The sequence below is a fragment of the Podarcis filfolensis genome (genome assembly GCF_964270895.1).
Source record: "Podarcis filfolensis genome assembly, chromosome: 7".
Taxonomy (NCBI): domain Eukaryota; kingdom Metazoa; phylum Chordata; class Lepidosauria; order Squamata; family Lacertidae; genus Podarcis; species Podarcis filfolensis.
In genome coordinates, this window is record NC_139603.1 from 87,642,163 (window position 1) to 87,658,313 (window position 16,151).

General features: G+C 44.6%; 1 protein-coding gene and 1 long non-coding RNA gene across 2 annotated transcripts in view; one reads left to right on the top strand and one right to left on the bottom strand.

Annotated features, from left to right (window-relative positions):
* The window catches only part of ARC (activity regulated cytoskeleton associated protein), a 393,423-nt gene that overhangs the window by 262,037 nt on the left and 115,235 nt on the right, over nt 1–16,151 (bottom strand). The window lies entirely within an intron of this gene.
* The window catches only part of LOC310766291, a 128,626-nt gene continuing 123,107 nt past the window's right edge, over nt 10,633–16,151 (top strand). Inside the window, exon 1 of the long non-coding RNA XR_014550023.1 lies at nt 10,633–10,851. This is a non-coding gene — a long non-coding RNA (uncharacterized lncRNA). The remainder of the gene's footprint in view (nt 10,852–16,151) is intronic.

Consider the following 16,151-nt stretch of genomic DNA (forward strand, 5'->3'; position numbering starts at 1 on the left):
CTTTCACTCCCTTTAAGGAGTCTCAAAGCGGCTAACATTCTCCTTTCCCTTCCTCCCCCACAACAAACACTCTGTGAGGTGAGTGGGGCTGAGAGACTTCAAAGAAGTGTGACTAGCCCAAGGTCACCCAGCAGCTGCATGTGGAGGAGCGGAGACGCAAACCCGGTTCCCCAGATTACAAGACTACCGCTCTTAACCACTACACCACACTGGCTCAGGAGGTCTCAGACCTGTAGAGAGCTGTATAAAGGTAAAGGTAAAGGGACCCCTGACCATTAGGTCCAGTCGTGGCCGACTCTGGGGTTCCAGCGCTCATCTCGCTTTATTGGCCGAGGGAGGTGGCGTACAGCTTCCGGGTCATGTGGCCAGCATGACTAAGCTGCTTCTGGCGAACCAGAGCAGCGCACAGAAACGCCGTTTGCCTTCCCGCCTGAGCGGTACCTGTTTATCTACTTGCACTTTGACGTGCTTTCGAACTGCTAGGTCGGCAGGAGCAGGGACCGAGCAACGGGAGCTCACCCCGTCGCGGGGATTCGAACCACCAACCTTCTGATCGTCAACCCCTAGGCTCTGTGGTTTAACCCACAGCGCCATCTGTGTCCCTGTAGAGAGCTGTATACAGGTAAACAATTCAGTTTAGGTTTGGGAAGGGGCCATAGGCCAGAGCAGTTGCTTTGCATTTGAAAGTCCAGGGTTCGGTCCCTGGAATTTCCTTGTAGAGCTGGAAGAACCCTGGAAGAACTGTCGCTGCCAATAGCCTGACATGGTTTTTGACAGCCTCCTGTGATTTGTCTCTTTGACAGTGCCAGAAAAGAGAGTTCTCTTACTGCATCTCTAGCCATCATTGGCCCCGGACAGCTCCAGCAGCAAACGTGAGTTTCCAACAGAATCCTAAGAAGAACCTGATGGCTGCCGGAATCTAAGTCCCATTAGAAAATTATGCCCCTGCAAGAAATTCCGGGGATAAGACTGGTCAGTGGATGGGACCAGAAGATGCACATTTATTTCCCACCACATGGGTGGGGCAGGCCAGGAATCAGCATCAGCTGAGTCAACCTCAGGCTTTTGAGGCGGATGAGTTTCGATGAAATTTTGCAGGAAATCTCATATGAGAACGGTTTGGAAGTGGTGCAGAGAAAGTGCCTGTTTGAGTAGGCTTCCCTCCTACTCGTTGGCATTCACTCACAGCGAGAAGCCCAGCCTCCCACAGAGACAATTCCGACAATTAAAATCAATCACGGACAGGAAAAGAAAGGGAAAGAGTTCAAACGGAAGAAGAGCGAAATGGGGACAGCGAGCGGCGCTAGATAGAAAAGAAGCAAAAAGGTGTCTCACCTGAAGAAAATGCTTAACCACAAATGGTCCCAAATTTTGGACTGTTCCCTTCCTTTCTGGCCCTTCATTGCCCCATGAAAACAGTGAATTTCATAGCCTCTGGATCTTGGTGTGAACCAAACAAATACACACAGAATCATAGAGCTGGGAGAGATCCTGAGAATCACCTAGTCCAGCCAAATGCAATGCAGGAATCTCAGCTAAAGCATCCAGGATAGATGGCCACCCAAGCTCTGTTTAAAAACCTACAATGAAGGACAATTCACCACCTTCCAAGGTAATCTGTTCACAAATGAACAGTTCTTGCCATCTGAAAGTTTTTCCTGATGTTTAGTCAGAATCTCCTTTTTTGCAACTTGAATCCATTGGTTCGAGTCCTGCAATCCAGAGCAGGAGAAAACAAACTTGCTCCCTCTTCCATGGGACAGCCTTTGAGATATTTGAAGATGGCTATCATATCTCCTCTCAGTCTCCTCTTTTCTAGACTAAACATACCCAGCTCCTTCAACTGTTCCTCATAAGGCTTGGTTTCCAGACCCTTGATCATCTTGGTTGCCCTCCTCTGCAAACCTTCCAACTTGTCAACATCCTTCTTAAATTGCGGTGCCCAGAACTGGACACAGTATTCCAGGTGTGGTCTGAACCATGCAGAATAGAGTGGTACTGTTACTTCCCTTGATCTGGACACCATACTTCAGTGGATGCAGTCTAGGATAGAATAGAACAGAAAGTACAGAAAGAATGGAAAATATTTTAAGAATATTTGGAAAACTATTACAATAACAAATATCTCCTGGCACAAATAAAATGAACCTTGTAAAACAACAAACATAATTTATTTATATATCCAATGAGAACAAAGAAAGAAATATAATAACTTGGAACTGTGTGTGAAAAAATTGTAGAAATAATAATACAATGAGTCTAATTAGAAGTTAAACATGCTTGTCTTGCTTTGAATTTTTCTTCCTCTTTTCTTTTCTTTCTTTCCCCCCTTCCCTTCACTTCTCCCCCCTCCCTTCCTCTTCTCCTTCTTTTTTTCCTTTTTGAGTTTCCTTTCTTGGTTTTCCCTTTTTTGATACGTTAAGAAAAAGATGAAGAGAGGAAAGTGTGTTATGGAAACCTCAGCAAGTTAAAAGTGATGTTGTATAATTTCTTTATTAGTATTTATAAAATGTTAAAATTGGTTAATTGTAATGATTTGACGTTGCAACTACTGTGGTGGTTTTTTTCCCCTTTGTTGTTGTTGAACTCTAAAAAAAGTTTTATTCTGTTAAAAAAAAAAATCATCTTGGTTGCTGTCCTCTGCACACCTTCCAGCATGTCAACATCCTTCTTAAATTGTGGTGCCCAGAACTGGACACAGTATTCCAGGTGTGGTCTGACCCATGTAGAATAGAGTGGTACTGTTACTTCCCTTGATAAGGACACCATACTTCACTGGATGCAGTCTAGAATAGACTGGGGGGGGGTGCTGCATCACACCGTTGACTCATGCTAAGCATCTTGTTGTCTACTAAGACCCCTATCTCCTTTTCACATGTACTACTGGCAAGCCAGATGTCCCCCATCTTAAACTGGTACATTTGCTTCTTCCTGCCTAAGTGCAGAACCTTACATTTGTCCCTGTTGAAATTCATTTTGTTAGTTTGGGCCCAGTTCTCCCCCAACACACTCATACATATCTCATTCAGAATGGCAAAGGGTCATAGCTGAGTGGCGGAGAATGTGATTTGCGTGTTGAAAGTTTCACGCTTAGCATTCCTGAGTGCAGGGCTTTGCTTTCAGTGCTGAGTGCAAGATTTGCTTCTGGCCAGGAAAGCAGAACAAACATTTTCTTTGTGTGGCTTTCATACCTTGCATGGCTTTAAAAAAAATAAACATCAATCAATACCAGTTTGTATAAAATAATGCATATAAACTAACCTAATTCTAAGCAAGAGAAATAATGGTGCCTAACACAGAAAGTAAAAAGCAGTATACAAAAAAAATCCACCTGCTTCAGGTATATCTATTTCCGAAGTACCAATGATAGAAGAGTGGCAGATGAAGATGATGGACTTTGCAGAACTGGCGAACCTGGCAGGAAAAATCTGAAACCAACAAGATCAAGTATTCCAAAAGGACTGGGGTAAATTTATACGATATCTGAAAGATTATTGTAATCAGTTAACATCACTAGCAGGGTTGTCTGAAGATTTGTAATGAGAATTTTTCTACCTTTCTATATTTATTTAAATTTTGAGCTGTTTCTTTATTGAGTGTAATTAGAATTGGAAAACATACAAAATGCAATGATACAAAGGTTAATTACGAAAGCCATGAGGTGGGAGGGAAGGAAGTCGATAGGCTCTAAGGAGCCAGGGCAGTAATGTGGATAATGACGATGTGAATGTATATTAATTGGAATATAGATATGCCTATATATAATGTGTGTGTGTGTGTGTATGTATGTATATATTTACGGGACCGTCTCTCCTGGTCTGCCCCGCAGAGGACCTTAAGGTCCTTAAGGTCCATGAATCATAGTTTAGAGGTCCTGGGCCCTAAGGAAATCAAATTATCCTCCCCCAGGGCCAGGGCCTTCTCAGTGATGGCTCCAACCTGGTGGAATGCTCTGTCCCATGAGACCAGGGCCCTGCAGGATTTAACCTCCTTCCGTCGGGCCTGTAAGACAGAGCTATTCCGCCTGTCCTTTAATTTGAATTCAGCCTGATCTTTTATTTCCCTTCTCTTTCCTCCCCCTCCCCTTTTATGAAGATCACCCGCTCTGAGACCCCACAGCTAATTCTCCCCTGGCCTCCTCGCTGGCCCAAGTAGGACCAATTCAGCCAGCTAGCCCTGGGGATTATCTAATTGACTTTTGATTTTTGAATCTTATTGTTATTCATGTTTTTATACTGTATTAATGCTGCTTTTATAATTAAGTGTTTTAAATTTGTTGTTAGCCGCCCTGAGCCCGGTTTTCTGAACCAGGAAGAGCAGGGTATAAATAAAATTTTTTTATTATTATTATTATTATTGTTATTATATACAGGTGTATCTATTTCCAACAATTTGGACCCAAAGGTCAATCTCCATACGTTCAGGGCCCCTACCCTTTCTGTTCTGAATATTCAGCTTCAATGGACGCCCCCAAGTTCCAGTGCGAAGCAGAAAATAACTTTTCTCTATGTACTTTCTCCATGTCACACATAACATACATTCATTTCTATCATGTCCCCTCTTGCCCATAGCAGGGGAGCTGCTCCATCTCACACGATCTTCAAACAAGCAGTTGGGAAGGTGGGGAAGTGTTTGCAGCTCAAAACTTCAGTTGCCAGTGCCTTTCCAGTAGGGGAATCTCTTGCCTGACATTTCTCATTAACACCTGGAGAAGGTGTGAGAGGAGCGCTTATGGGGCACATCTTCCCTTTCCATCTCTTGGAAGGAACTTAAAGGAGACAGTGTCAAGGTGGTTGAGTCCCCCGCTTCACAACCCTTTGCTGCGAGTGACAGGTAAGTGTTATAAAACTTATCAGAGCACGGGAAAATCAGCCGCAGCCCAAATCTACACAGAGTCACTCACTCGCTTGACAATGGTGAATCTTATTCAGTCACTTTATCACCTTGGTAGGTCTACCAGTGTCACAGCAGCGGATCACATAAAAATGGAGATATATAGCTGGCACTGAGCCAGGGTAAGGATTTGCTGATTTGATTATTTAAATGGGAATACAAGAAGGGGAGGTGTGAGGAGGTCAAAGAAACAAGCAAATGAGTTTTAAGTTATGAAAAATGGAATTGTTTTTAATTTTTCTTATTTTTTCTGTGTTTTTATATGTTGTATTTTTATTTTTTATTTTATTATGTGTTCTTGCATATTTGTTTTTGTAAAACTTCAATAAATATTTCTTTAAAAAAAAAAGAGCATTGTCCCTGTGACAGCGGGCATTAAATAGATCTCAATGCAATTACCAGTGGCGTGCAGACAACGTGGTGCATACGTCCTCCGATTGTCCTGTGACAATGGAGCACATCGGTGAGCAGTTAGAGAAGTTCCAGGCTGAAAGATTTGCATTTGCAGACCCAGATTTTATTTCCTGAAGCTATTGAATCTTTGGCCCCCATTCTGGAATGCAGTCTAGATTTGGGGTGCCCCAGGCAACCTCTCCAGCATCAAGCTAAATCCATAGCATAGCCCCTTGCATTTGCAAGACAGCACCGGGCTGGGGTGTTTTTTTGCAAATTGCAAATTTGTCGGTTTTCGCAAGTGGCGCATTTCTGCTCGTGGAGCACATTGTAAGGTAAAGGTAAAGGGACCCCTGACCATTAGGTCCAGTTGTGGCCGACTCTGGGGTTGCGGCGCTCATCTCGCTTTATTGGCCAAGGGAGCCGGCATACAGCTTCTGGGTCATGTGGCCAGCAGGACTAAGCCTCTTCTGGCCAACCAGAGCAGTGCACGGAAACGCCGTTTACCTTCCTGCCGGAGCGTTACCTATTTATCTACTTGCACTTTGACGTACTTTCGAACTGCTAGGTTGGCAGGAGCAGGGAGAAAGCAACGGGAGCTCACCCCGTTGCGGGGATTCGAACTGCCGACCTTCTGATCGGCTGTTTATAATACAAGTGTATGCTACATGCCACTGGGAAGTCCAAGCAAAAGTGTGAGGATCTACATGTTGTTTGATTTTTTATTTTATTTTTTACTCAGGTCTGTGCATTTGCACACTTGCACAGACAGCAAGGTACAGACAGTAGGTACCTTCCCCCACACACACACACAAACACATCGTTTTCTCTTACCCACTGAGTTTCAAAAAAACCCCATCTTTGATCCCCTTTGCTTTTCCTCCTTATTTTCAGAAGCCCCTTTGGGATGAAATTAAAGATCATTTGAGATCATTCAATACCAGCATGGCCTGAGACAACAACAACAGAATAATAATAAATTTTATTTATACCCTCACCCTCAGGGCGGCTAACACCAGTAAAATTACAATAAGAATTAAAAAAAAAAAAACAATTTAAAATACAGGTTAAAATACAATTTAAAATGCAGCCTCATTTTAATAGTAGCCCATAGATCAAAACCAAAAGGGGAAGGAAACAAAGGTCAGACTGAGTCCAAACCAAAGGCCAGGTGGAACAGCTCTGTCTTGCAGGCCCTGCGGAAAGATGTCAAGTCCTGCATGGCCTTAGTCTCTTGTGACAGAGCGTTCCACCAAGTCGGGGCCAGTACTGAAAAGGCCCTAGCCCTAGTTGTGACCAACCTAACCTCCTTGAGGCTCGGGACCTCCAAAGTGTTGTTATTTGTGAAGAGGTCGAATTAGACCAATTTCTGAGGAAAAACGGATTACAAAAAATCTCTCAAGAAAAGAGGATAATGTTGAGTGACAAAATTACAGAACAGGAAGTGGAGGGTGCCATTCGGAACATGCAGTTGGGCAAATCTCCAGGACCAGACGGCTTAACCTCCAAATACTATAGAGTCTTGAAAGATTGGTTAATTCGACCACTAATGGAGGTATGCAATGAGATACTAGAGGGGAAAAAGGCGCCGGAGTCGTGGCAGGAAGCTTATATTACACTTATACCAAAAACTGAGTCTGAAAAGACGCAACTTAAGAACTACCGCCCCATATCCCTTCTTAATGTGGATTACAAAATATTTGCGGACATTTTGGCAAATAGATTAAAGAAAGTACTATTGGAAGAGATTCATAAGGACCAAGCGGGCTTTCTCCCGGGTAGACACTTGTCGGACAATACAAGGAACATAATTAACATCTTGGAGAAGTTGCAAGTGAATATAAACACCAAAGCAGTCTTAATCTTTATAGATGCGGAGAAAGCCTTTGACAACATTTCTTGGAGTTTTATGAAGAAAAATCTTCAGGGGATGGGGGTGGGTCAAGGGTTTGAAAATGGTATAAGTGCAATTTACTCAGAACAAAAGGCTAAATTAATTGTGAATAATATGGTGACAGAGGGATTTAAGATAGAGAAAGGCACACGACAAGGCTGCCCAATTTCCCCATTGTTATTCATCACAGTCCTGGAGGTATTATTGAATATGATTAGAAGGGACCGTTTGATAAAAGGCATTCAGGTCGGAGCTAAGCAATATAAATTGAAAGCTTTTGCAGATGATTTAGTTTTAACATTACAGGAGCCAGAATCTAGTTCGAAAAGAGTTTTGGAAGTGATCCAAGAATTTGGGCAGATGGCTGGTTTTAAGCTGAATAAATCTAAAACAAAAGTTCTTGAGAAAAATTTAACACCGATTGAGAAAGACAGGTTTCAGAAGGAGACAGGCCTAACAATAGTAAAGAAGGTTAAATATTTGGGGGTTAATATGACTGCTAAGAACTTAAACTTGTTTAAAGATAACTATGAGAAATGTTGGCTAGAAGTGAAGAAAGATCTAGAGATATGGTCAAACTTGAAGCTTTCCTTGTTGGGAAGAATTGTGGCTATAAAGATGAATGTATTGCCAAGGATGTTATTTTTGTTTCAATCTTTGCAAATTGTGGACAAGATGGACTGTTTCAAGAAGTGGCAGAAGGATATTTCTAGATTTGTCTGGCAGGGCAAGAAGCCTAGAATAAAATTTAAAATATTAACCGATGTAAGAGAAAGAGGTGGTTTCGCCCTGCCAGACCTGAAACTCTATTATGAATCGGCCGCATTTTGCTGGCTGAAAGAATGGCTGCTTCTTGAAAACACAGACATTTTGGATTTAGAAGGTTTTAATAACGTCTTTGGGTGGCATGCATATCTGTGGTACGACAAGGTCAAAGCTCATAAAGCATTTAAAAACCATATTGTCAGGAAAGCATTGTTTAACGTCTGGTTAAGATATAAAGACTTACTGGAGAACAAAACCCCAAGGTGGTTGTCACCAATGGAGGCAAAGGCACTTAAAAAGTCCAATATGGAGGCCAAATGGCCGAAATATTGGGAAATACTGGAACAAGAAGGAGATAAATTGAAATTGCAGAGTTTTGAGAAATTAAAAGATAAGGTGCGAGATTGGCTGCACTATTTTCAAATAAGAGAAGCCTATAACATGGATAAAAAAATAGGTTTCCAGGTGGAAAAATCAAAATTGGAAACTGAGTTGTTAGAACCCAAAACTAAAACACTTTCAAGAATGTATAACTTGCTGCTAAAATGGAATACGCAGGATGAAACAGTTAAATCTGCTATGATTAAATGGGCACAAGATGTTGGTCATAACATCATGTTTGCTGACTGGGAACGGTTGTGGACCACAGGTATGAAATTTACGGCATGTAATGCCCTAAGAGAGAATATTATGAAAATGATATACAGGTGGTACATGACACCAGTCAAGCTTGCAAAAATCTACCATTTGCCTGACAATAAATGTTGGAAGTGTAAAGAAAGTGAAGGAACATTCTTTCACCTTTGGTGGACATGCCCAAAGATTAAGGCTTTCTGGGAGATGATATATAACGAAATGAAAAAAATCTTTAGATATACATTCCTTAAGAAGCCAGAGGCCTTTCTCTTGGGCATGGTGGGCCAATTGGTGCCAAAGAAAGATAGAAATTTCTTTATGTACGCAACAACAGCAGCAAGAATTCTCATCGCAAAGTATTGGAAGACACAAGAGCTACCCACCCTGGAAGAATGGCAGATGAAGCTGATAGACTATATGGAATTGGCGGAAATGACTGACAGAATCCGAGACCTGGGAGAAGAGTTGGTGGAAGAAGACTGGAAGAAATTCAAAGACTATCTTCAGAAATATTATAAAATTAATGAGTGTTAAAATTGTGCTTGGATGGGTAATAAGTGGTAATTAGTGATAAAAGCTATTAAGATTATGCAAAAAAGGTATTGATAATTGGTTGAAAAATAGGGATATAGTATATGTTATGGTACAAAGTTTAAACATTTGATAAAGGGTAAGAATTTGCTGAATTAAATATTTGAATGGGAATACAAAAAGGGGAAGGTGCGAGGAGGTCAAGAACATAAGCATATGAAATTGAGGTTATTGGAAAAATGGAATGGTTTTATTTTCTCCTTGTTTAAATGTAATTTTTCTTAATTAGTTGTGTTTTTCTATCTGTATTTTTTTTTCTTTTGTGTGTTTCTTTTTTCTGTAATTTATGGTTTTTTATTCTGTGAATTTCTATTTTTCTTTTTTGCAAAACTTTAATAAAAATCTTATTAAAAAAAAAAAGTGTTGTTATTTGTGGACCTTAAGGTCCTCTGTGGGGCATACCAGGAGAGGCAGTCCCATAGGTACGTGGGTCCTAGGCCTTCAGCATCTACTTCCACCTATAATAATAATAATAATAATACCACGCCCATCTGGCTGGGCTTCCCCACTAACAAAGCTCTTTCCCCAACTCCCAGGCACCTGCAAGCCCATTAAATTGTCAGCAGAATGGGTGTGAGGGTGGCAAGGAGCTGGGTGGCTGGACCGAAACCTTTTCGGAGCCAAATACTGTTTTCTTTGATGTGCATCAATGTGCCTTTCCCCTTCCTGTCCCCTTCCCTCCCAGTGCTTCCCCCCGCCCCTTCCATTCCCAGCCCTGGGTCTGCTAGGTAATTACACTGCCTTCGAGCCCCCCCCAAAAAAAGAAATCTATTACGCACCCCTTGTAAATACCTCACCGGGCCTAACTGCTCTTGATTTATCCTAATAGCCTGCGAGGCCTTCATTTCCATTCTTCTGTTTAGAAGAAAGAGGAACAAGTGAGTGAGATTGTAATTTTAGTCTAAGCACACTATTAAGAAACCTGTTCGGAGAATATGGTGGTTCGTTCTCACCCCCCGCCCTACCAAAAAAACGCAAGCAAATGTCTTCTTTTTAACAGGCACAGATATTTCATCTCCTCGTTTCCTCGCTCATAAGGAATGAAAGTTCTTGAAAGCGATGGGTTCTCTCCTGCACACCTCTCCAGTAATTGCAGAGGAAGCTGTTTGCTGTGCTGCGTTTTTTAGAGCAAGTTTAATTGTCAAGGGGGGTGTTTGCATCCGCAGTGCTAGCAGGCTGTTTGACTAAATCACCCTGCTTGTCCCAGAAAAGAACAATCACTAGGTTTCTGCTTCCCCCACAGACACAATATTTCATGCCCCTGGCCCCTAAACACCTCCTTCTCTCTCAAAGCATTGATTAAGGAGACAGATGTGCCCTCCATCGCACTGTAGAATTCAGGATAGGTAAACCAGAAGGCTCTCCATTTGGGAAGGGGAAAACAGATCATATTTTCATTTACTGCGTTTATGTCATACCTCTTTTCTCAGGAGCTTGAAGCGCTGTACAGTGGTATCTCGGGTTAAGTACTTAATTCGTTCCGGAGGTCTGTTCTTAACCTGAAACTGTTCTTAACCTGAAGCACCACTTTAGCTAATGGGGCCTCCTGCTGCTGGCGCGCCGCCGGAGCACGATTTCTGTTCTCATCCTGAAGCAAAGTTCTTAACCTGAAGCACTATTTCTGGGTTAGCGGAGTCTGTAACCTGAAGCGTATGTAACCCGAGGTACCACTGTACGAGGTTCTCTCCCTCCTCATTTCACCCTGCACGACAACCCTGTGAGGTAGGTTAGGCAGAGAGACAGTGACTGGCCCAAGGTCACCCAGTGGGGATTTGAACCCTGGTGTGCTGGACCTGGGGGTAAACCCGAGCAACAGGTCCAGAGTCGGTCCTGAATCCAAGGGTTCTGCAAGGCGTCTGTCCGACAGGGCCAAGGCAGGTCACAAGGCAGGGAACCAGGCAAGATCAGGCACAGGGCCTCAGGCAAGTTCTAGCAAACAGCAATGTTGCTCCTGCAACCTGGGGCGGGGCCCAACAGCCTTTTATCTTTGTCGAAGTAGCGGCCGGTCCTGATCCCCCGGCAACTCACCTCCCTGTCTCGCCCGAAGGTGAGCACTCCTCCTGCGAGTACTCAGGTCTCTCCTTCTCTCAGACCTCAGTCTCTGCAGCTCGGGAGACATCGGTGGGTGACTAGACCCAGAGGCCGCCTCAGCCTCCCCTGACCCAACCGGTAGTGGAGCAGCTGTGAGTGATGGTCCAGCTGGAGGCAAGGGGGTAATCCGCGCATCTGGAGCCAGGGCAGGCTCAGGCCCCTGACTCGGCCCAGCTGGTGTTTGTTGCAGGGGAACCTGTGCAGACTGGGACTCTTCAGGATCAGGCCCCAGACTAGGTTCAGATGCCGCCTGAGGCAAAGGCTCCGGTGCGGACTGAGACTCCTCTGGTTCCAAGTCCGAGTCCCAGGCCATCACACCTGGTCTCCCAGGTCTGACACTCTGCACCACAGTGCACCACAGTGTCTGGATATCCCTTTATCAGGAGTTGGAAACCTGTAACCCTCCAGATATTGCTGGACTGCAATTCTCATGGCCAATGCTTAGAGATGGTCGGAGTTACAGCCCAGTAACAAATAGAGGGCCTCAGGTTCCTGATTCCTGCTGCAACCTCTCTTGGTATAATCTTCTCTCTTCACCATGCAAAACCTCTCCATCCTTTTGAAGCAGAGATGAGTCAGCTTGGTTGGGTGGAATTACCAGAAGACCACAAACTGTGAAGGAGCTGTCCAGCGCTGAAGGCACCTTTTCTCAGAAAGAGCCTATCCTAGACGTGAGATCCCTGCCTGGCCAGATTGAATTTTGATGTGACCCTCACTCCAGGTGCCATCAGCTGTGGCTTGGCTTCCAGTTGCCAAATATGATGAGGTGATGAGGTCCTTCCAAAGGCTTTAAAGTTTATCATACTGTGGTACCTCTGCAGGTTTTTTGCCATTCAGGCAGTAGACATGGTTAATCCTATACATACCCACACAAAGGCAAGGGCTCTAACTGGCCAGAAGCCCTAGTAGAAGTTGCTCCAAAGCTGGTACACTCTCCGCCCATTCATTAACTAAGGACGGGGCTTTACAAAGGCTGTGAGCATTTCTGCAGCCCCTCACTCTCGCTCCTCCTCATGGGCTGAGTCCCTTCTCTTTTGGCTCCTCCTAGACCAGGCATGTCCAAAGTTCGTTTCGGGGGCCTAATCTGGCCCGTCAGTCGGTTTAATCCAGCCCCTGTGGCAGGTCATTTCTTAGGGTAACATCCTAAAAAAACCCTCAACAACAACTTCAATCCTTTGGTCGGCCCCCATGGCCCTTTGGTCGGCCCCCATGGCCCTTCACTTCATCAAATCTGGCCCTCCTTGAAAAAAGTTTGGACACCACTGTCCTAGACCTAGGCTATGGGGAAAGTTTCTCCAGTTCCTGCGAGGTGGCCAGGACCAGTGAAACATCCCCTTCTGAGCTGACAGAGCTACACCCAGTCTCCAATAGTGTGTCACGGTCCGGTTCACAGGCCATCAAAGTCCTGGCAGGGGACGTCAGGACCAGGGGCATGATGGCAGGGTGGGAGCAGGAACAAGGGTCCAGAAGCCAGGAGTCAGGAGCCAAGAGTCCGAGGGTCAGAGAGCCGGGAGTCAAGAAGCCAAGGGTCTGAGGGTCAGGAAGCAAGGAGTCATGAAGTCAAGGGTCCAAGGATCAAGAAGCAGGGAGTCAAGAAGCTGAGGTTCAAGGATCAGGAAGCAAGAAGCCAAACGCAGAAAGCGTGTTGCTGTGGCAAAGAGCCAAAGGGAAATGCTGACCTTATATCCCTTCCCAGCTCTTGCCACCAGGTGCTGTGAGTTACCAATCAGCCTCACCTGTGAGGCCCCGCCTTGCCTCTTCAGAACAAACTTAGGAAGGCCCCAGTCCTGCAGTCCTATTGGTTACAGGGCCTGGCTCCTGCACACACACCTGATATAGTGGTAGAGTGGGTGTGTTCCAGAACGGCTCTGCCAAGCCTGGAGAGCAAGGCAGGGACAGAGAAAGACAGTGTGGGTAGCTTCCATCCAAAGGCCGGACAGAACAGGTTGAGGAAGTCCTCCCTTTCCAGAACTTTTCTGGCAGATTCCCTGACTCCCAGTGGGTGGGTCCTATATGCTGCTGGTGCCCTCCTGTGTTCTCAGCTAACCCTCCATCTGCATTCTCCTGACTCGGTCAGCCCATGACAAATTACTCTTGCCAAAGGAGTCAATAGCTCCACTCAACCTTGGTTCCTCTTCCTTCTCACAGTGCATTGTGCTTTGGCTGAGGAGAGACAGAGCTCAAACTGGATACAGTGTGAGGTACAGGCCCTGATCCCTGACACCATGTTTGCTCCTGCAACACCAGCTTCCCCATCTAGCTTGGCTTCAGGACCTTCTGACTGCCCACATGCCCCCAACACACATCCATGTACACCAAACCACATAATGCATCGGGTGACATAGCTGCACCCCCAGTCTGAAATCCAGGAGACCTGCTACCAGTCAGTGTTGACAATACTGAGTTAGATGGAACAAAGGTCTTAAGAACATAAGAATAGTCTGCAGTGGCTCACCTGGTGCAGCGCCATGATTTATAGTGGTCAGCCAGAGGCATGTGGGTCTGACTCTGTGTCAGTCAGCTCCTTGTATTCCTACTGAGTGCCTGGGCATTCATGTGAGGGTGAATTCTTTCTATAGAACTCATGCAGGCGACAGAGGAGAGAGAGAGAGAGAGAGAGAGAGAGAGAGAGAGAGAGAGAGAGAGAGAGAGAAAGAGAGAGAGAGAGAGCAGGTTGTCCTCCAAATCATAAAATGCCTTCATCTTTATCCCATTGGCCACCATTTCCTGTTGGACGATGTGAATCATTTTGCAATATTGCGGAGAAAGTCAATGCTTCTCTCCTGCCGTCCCCTGTTTAATGAGCTCCCCTCTTCAGCTCATTCATATTGTCATTTTCTGCATTTAGTCTGTTTGCTGACTCAGGGAGCAATCCGTCGCTGCAAAGACATCCCCAGGGAGCCAGCTAGAAGAGACCCTGCTGTGCCGATCTGATAAAGGTGGGGGGGGTGGCACAAATTAGTTCCTGCAGCAAGGCACACATATTTACCTTCCATGATATAATTTGCTTTTCATATTCAGGCTTGCGAGTGCCCTCTATTTTTCCCCAGCTGTTTTGTAGTTAAAAGAACAGAATAAGGAGCCTTGCAGTTGCAACAGACCAAGGACCCATCTCGTCCAGCATCCCATATTCACAAAGGCCAGTCTGAAAGCATGACCTGAATGCAACAGCGCTCACCTCTCTTGCTGTTTCCAACAACTAGCATTCAGAAGAATACGACTCTGGTTCTGGAGGTAACAGTACACATGACTAGTAGCTATGGAGCTCCTTCTCCTTGATGAATTTGTCCACACCCTGGATTAGCATCTTCACTGACCCACTGACTACAACCCAAGGTCTCACGCCTGGTCAGTTGCCACCAGTTCAGCATTTCCGCGTGAGCCCAAGTGTGAGAATCACACAGGAAGTTGCCTTATGCCGAATCCAGCCATTGGTCCCTCAAGCTCAGTAATGGAGATACCAATGAGAATTGGACCTGAGACCTTCTCCCCCTGGGCTACAGTCCTTCCCCTGAAGTTCATAAGAATCTAAGACCAGCCTGCTGGATCAGGCCAATAGCCCATCTAGTCCAGCATAGCCACTTCTGCCCTTCAAAGGAGGTGGAGTTGCAGGCTTCACGGTCCCACCATGCGCACGGCGGCTGGAGTCCAGCCCCATGAGATTGGGGGATTCCCAGCCGCATCATCCCCTGGCCAGCCAATCGGCTGGCTCTGGGGGTGTGGCCTGCCCTATTAAAGCAGGACGCGGCTGGGGATCTCCCACTTTTGCCGCCCACCAGCTGTTCCTGCTTTTCCCATCCTCCCGCCCTATAAGGTTTTCGTTCCTTGACCTTGCTATGGACCTCGGTTGATCGCCATTGAGGGGCCTGGTAGGAATTTTTCCACTTGGCAAATTGGCACCAGCCACTTGGTTTTCACCTACCTTGTAGCAAATCGTCACAACTGCATTGTTGGCACATTCGTTGAAAGGTTACAACCAAACGAGAAAAGAAGGATATTTTTATATGCCGCTACAGCAGCAAGAATGCTTATTGCCAGAAAATGGAAGGGGGAAGGGATTTCAACACAGGGTGAGTGGCAAATAAAGTCATTTATTTGAAGGCAGCCGTGTTCAGGGAACATTTTAATTTGTGACATTATAATGTATTTTTAATATTTGTTGGACGCTGCCCACAGTGGCTAGGGAAGCCCAACCAGATGGGTGGGGTACAAATAATAAATTATTATTATTTGAATACATTGAGCTGGCTAAAATGACAGAAATGGTTAGGAACTCAACAAGCCAAAAGTTCAGTAAGGAATGAGAGTGTTCTAAAAATCACCTAGAAAAACATTGTTCTCAGATAAAACCTTTACTATGCTTTGATTAATTTTTGCAAAAGACAAAACAGTTACTGTAATTAAATAAGTTAATACCAAGAAATGAAAAAGAAAAAAATCTAAAGAAGACAATTAAGGAAAGGAAAGAATGACTCAAATTGAGGCAGTAGACGGCAGTCAACTCAAAAGACCAGAGCACTTAGGTTTGATAATTCAGAATAATCATCATGGGTAATTGGTGGTTGGGGAAAAGATATTTAGTTATTATGTATTTTTATGTATTTGTTTATTGTCAGTTTCAGTTTGAACTTTGGATGGAATCTTTCTGCGGATGTATGTAAAGCAAAACTCAGTAAAAATTATAATAATAATAAAAAAGGTTCCAACCACACGTTTTTGCTTTTAAATATATATATATGGGGGGCAGTTTAATAATAAAAAAGCTTCAGTTTGCCTGAGTAGTATTCTGATCACCAGGCTGGCTGTTCTTCCCTGCTTCTTAAGTCACAAGAGGACTTTTGTGGAGAGGCAGGAAAACGACACCTTTGCCCCTTCTCTATTATCTGTT